The sequence below is a fragment of the Sylvia atricapilla genome, chromosome 5 (genome assembly GCF_009819655.1).
Source record: "Sylvia atricapilla isolate bSylAtr1 chromosome 5, bSylAtr1.pri, whole genome shotgun sequence".
NCBI classification, from domain to species: Eukaryota; Metazoa; Chordata; class Aves; order Passeriformes; family Sylviidae; genus Sylvia; species Sylvia atricapilla.
The window spans coordinates 49,200,427-49,205,477 of NC_089144.1; the positions used below are offsets into that span (position 1 = coordinate 49,200,427).

Here is a 5,051-nt window from a genome sequence, read left to right on the forward strand (position 1 = left end):
TGAGTGTGACGATCAGAGAAACAGAAGAGATCACATGGCAGAAAAAAAGAGGGGAAGCCGGTTTGACAGCATCATTCCCAGGGTGTTTCTGCACACTTCAACCATCCACGCAGGGAAGAACTGCTGATATGGTCAGAGCCAGAAGCTGGGTTGCACCTATGATTTAGAGCAGGAATAGCCTCTACTTCACGTGGAGCAGGGCAGCTCCACTGAATTCAGTGTAACCCCTGTTATAACTGATTAGAAGCCAATTCAAAATAAAACAATTTATTTAGCAATTTTTCCAAAATCAATTTGAAAGGCCACAATAAAATCGGACATCGATCAAATGCTGGGTGGACAGAGTGACAGCAGCAAAAGTACCATCCAACCCCGCCGCACATACTGGGTCTCATACAGTTTTTATACAGTTTATTTATCTTGAGGCTAAGTCCATTGAAAGTCCAAATATTGATGTATTCCTTTATTTCCAAGCGAGGTTTTGAAAAGGGCTCCAGTAAGTATGAAAAGACAATTTGATAGTCTTCCTGGATTTCTTCTTTGGGGTGTTGATTTGATCATCCTCCGATTCCCCCACCAAGATTGATATCAGGTGTTGAGCAGATGTGGAGGCCCATCCTTGATGAATGGGCCATCTCCAGTCTGGCCATGTCATTTTTGTTGCAAATGTTGTGATTTCACAGCTTGCCCAATATGCCTTGGAATCTTGAGTAGCTTTTAATAGACCAAACTTTTGATACAATATTATATACAGGAATTTGTACATTACATTTACCACACTGTCCTGCTCTTCGACTGCAGATACATCAGACAAGGCACATTTTTTTCAAAATCCATCTTGTAATAAGTAATCAGCCCAATTTCATCAATAGACCATTTTATTAAGAAATACAAAATAGAAATTCGAAAAAGCCACAAGCAACGGACAGCATCGAGCCTGGGATCGATGCTGGGTGAACCTCAGAACCGGCAGCGTGCCCTATCCTCCCCCGTTCACAAAGTCTGCTTTTGCAGGGCTGGCTTATATACAGTTTTTCCGGCCAGAAAGAAGGTTGCCTCATCCTTTTGTCCACTCAGTCGTTGTTTCATATTCGTATTTCTGTTCTCTCTGTCTGCCAGTCCGATGAATAGCTTTCCAGGCAGGACTGGACGTCTGATTGTGTTTACCGGAACCGGTATTGGGATGCACACCCAGGCTGATGTAGATAAGATTTCCATCAGGTGTTGATCACTGGATCGTTGGCAATCCCATCTTCGGAGGAGACCCATCTCCTGGTGGAGACATCCTTCTTTCTGTTGCAAATGCGCTGCTTCCCCTGTTCCCGGCAGCTTCCCAACTGTCTTTTATTTCTTGGACAAAATGATTTTATACCATATATTTCTATAAATTATTATCACGAATTAATTCTCCAATACTTACAACAATCTGCACCCAGTCAAGCTGCAGAAGTTGTATTTACATATGCATTCATTTCACTCAGCTCCCCAGCTTTCATTCACATTAATTCAATTTATCCAACTCTGTTGACACTGTCAAAACCTCACACTCACAGCCCCCAGGGGTGCTGATTTTGCCAGGATCCACGTGTCCTGTAACAAAAGGGAAGATGGGCACTAACCATCACAGCCTTTTGGTATCTCTTCCGTTATTTTCCACTGGCAGTGTGAGACATTAGTTTTGAAGAATTAAGGAGTTTAGTTAAACTAGATATTGCTGAGGTAGACTTCCCTTTGCTAACTAGATATTGTTGAGGTAAACTTCCCTTTGTTCATAGAAGCTGGATTTAAGGAACTGATAAATCAAGAGGCCTGTCAACTTAATCAATAGACTCCAAGAATACAATGTGATCATAAATCAGATAGTCTTGAGAAAACAGGATCCAGGTGTCACCAACACTAAAAGGTTAAAAAGTCAAAGCGAGGAAGACCCATCTTACTTCATCATTTTGAGACCCCACCCCATAAGAAGGACCACCAACCCATTTCAAAGAACAAACTACGCATGCTTAATTGCTTTTTGGCTAATTACCATACGAAGCGGGGAATGGGATGGACCAGAGTCATGAATATGCATTTGTGTTTTGGGTATTCAATACTCCTGTACATAAAAAGACCCTGTGAGCATCGGTAAATTGCACGTGTGTCTTTGGGAGCTATCCTGCACACTGCCCGGCGTCGTTATAAACATACACTTTCTAAATTCAAACTGTTAGAGAGTCTTTCCTTGTTGGATATCGGTATTAGATCAAGATCCTTATTTTTTTAATCAATCAAGTGGAAAAATGCCTTGGAAAGCTTGTGGAACGACCACTGACTGTGGTGGCATCCTCGTGCTTCACAGTTTGCCTACTGCTGCCTCCACGCACTTCCTGGAACTTTTTTGCTTATTTTCTGTGTTTCCACATTCTATGGTCTGCTTCCAGTTGAAGCAATAGGAAATAAATGTCATTTGTGACGTGCTGTATCTTCCTGCCACATCCAGCACATCAGATGGTAGGATTTTCTGCTGACAAGTTGTCTGTGCTGTAGAATGCAGAACTTCTGGTTTGAGAAAAACATTTCTTGGTTTTACTGCCTTATACGCTGTGGTTTTGGTCATATAGCACAGGCCATTCTTTTAACCTTTGCTCTGCTGCTTCTGCTAGTGCTTGCACACAGCCACTTTCATTCATACTTTGCTCTTACTAATCAATATTTCAGTTTCAAGTCTCTGAAAGCTGGTTTTGCTTACTACAGAGTGAGCTGAATACCAGAGTCAGGGCAAACAAGGAAATACTACAGCTGCAAATGGAGGACACCAGAGAGAAAAATCTACAGGGCAGCAAGAGGTTACAGCAATCCAGCCACACTGGTTTCTAACTTTAAGCAAAGGGCTTCATACTTAAGGCTGGAATCACTGTGAAAATAACATAATTTTGGTACTCTTTCATACAGAAATCCCTTTTGCCTCACCCAGTTGTGTTGTTTCACATAAATTCTTTCTGTTTAAAGTTGCTAAGGAAGTAAAGTATTTGGCCATTTGTATTTGCAGAACATAGTAACAAACAGGATAAATCCAGCAATGTTTCTTTGTTTGCTTTTACTCAGGCCTGATCCAAACCCCTTCTTGAATGTATTTAAGTGGAGAATAGAACATACTTGCCAAGACTGCATTTGTAGCTTCTTTCTGCTTTCTGCTCCATTCTGTTAATACTGTTCCAACAAAATATACAGCAAAGCTCCTCAGGACAGTAGTTCAGAGTTCTGAGTGTATTAATTCAGAAATGTATGTTTCTGAAAAATCTGAAAATTTCTGAAAATCACTGTACCTGTCTGAAAAAACAAAAGACAAATAGCTATAAGCAAATTACTGTACGATTTCTCTGATTCATTATCTACTCCTTAAAGCTGGCAATATATTGCTGGCTCAATGTTTGAATAATTTTCTACCTTATCAGTCAGTCCTGAAACTACCTCAAGTGTGGATCTGAGTTTTATTATCCTTGATGATTTGTTGACAACCTGAGAATGTCAATATCCACACCCAAGCATAAACCAATCCAGAACTTCATTTTACTTCTCTAAAGCTATGACGTGGCAAACTCCTCCTTCTACCTCTCCTTTTGTATTGCTTTTTAAAAATAATTTCATTGGTTCGATTGTCATAGGAAGGAGACAGGTATGGGGAAATACACCAAAGAAAAGGTTCTTACGAAGCCTTCAACAACAAAGACAGAGCATACCACAGGCAGTACCACCTTGGCCTTACTCCTGCAGGTGGTTTTCTCTTTGTGACCTGAACAGTGACTGTGACTTTGTAGTTTCACATGCCTTTCAATTCAGGCATCAGCAAAAGGCAACAATGGCTACTCACTTTATTTTCCAGGTAAACTTCCTGATCCAGAGGGAGTAGTTGATACTGTCCCCAAAACTTGCGCTGCCAAAGGATTTCAGTATAAAAGTTCACCTCAAATGGATTTAATCCTCAACCCTTTCTCGATTCAGTATTTGCTGTGCTTTTTCCCCATCCCACAGACCCTCCCCAGCCCTACTTCCACACTAAGAGGAACCTGGCACTGCTGCTTCTGTAGTGGTTTAACCACAGCCAGCAGTCTGGCCCAGGCAGCCACTCACTCACTCTCCACCACTGGAACTGGGGAGAGAATCAGAAGGGTAAAAGCTGGAAAACTCCTGGATCGAGATCAAGACAGTGTAATAGGGAAAGCAAAGGCTGCACGCACGAACAAAGAAATCTAGGCATTAATTCCCCGCTTCCCTAGGGCAGGCAGGTGTTCAGCCGTGCCTTGGGAAGACAAACTCCAAACGTCCCAGCCTTCCTCCTCCTGCCGCCATCCCCTCCTCCCAGCTTCCCACACACCCCAGCCCCCTCCCCAGCGTGGCAGTACAGGGAGTAGGAAAGACCTTGGCTCTGTGCAAGCCCCGCTGGTTAGTAATGAAAACATCTCTATTATCATTCCTGTGCTGGGGACAAATGCAAAACACAGCTCCACAGCAGCCAGTGGAAGAAAATGAACCCTTCCCCAGCCAAAACCAGCACGGCTTCCCAGCCCTGCCAGGACCAGCGCTGATCAGCAGCTCAGTGCCAGCCGGCAAGAATGAAAAGTAATAGCATCGCTACATAAATACTACAGTTATTCGTACCATTTATGTGTGTGTTTTATCCTGAATGATATATGTAATTCTCTGCACTAGATTGGCGTCAGTGTAGAGAGAGCAAAAGTTAGCAAGGCGAGGAAAGGCAAGGCGGCTGCCTCATCTCGGAAGTGTTCCAGGCCAGGCTGGATGGCGCCTGGAGCAACCCGGTCCAGTGGAAGCGTAGGGGGCGGAACGGGATCACCTTTAAGACCTTTCCAACCCAAGCTACAGCGCGAAGGAAACCTCCCGGTGTTTTCAGCCAACCTCTGGCGTTATTTATTTCCCGCGTGACGTTCAGCCGCGAAGGCCTCGGGGCCGGGCAGCCGGCTGAGCGCGGCCCGTGCCTTCGGTTTCGATTCCCGTCCGGCGCGGCCCGGAGGCGGGGACGAGTCCCCGCCCTGCTGCTCCTGTAGGCG

At 44.0% G+C, this 5,051-nt stretch overlaps 1 long non-coding RNA gene across 1 annotated transcript; it reads right to left on the bottom strand.

The window, feature by feature from the left end:
- Positions 1-860: 860 nt before the first annotated feature.
- Positions 861-4,967, bottom strand: LOC136361491 (uncharacterized). Its single transcript, XR_010743648.1, has 4 exons — positions 4,642-4,967; positions 3,841-3,916; positions 3,139-3,273; positions 861-2,541 (listed from the first exon to the last, which is right to left on the bottom strand). It is a non-coding gene; the product is annotated as an uncharacterized lncRNA (long non-coding RNA).
- Between the last annotated feature and the right edge of the window lie 84 nt (positions 4,968-5,051).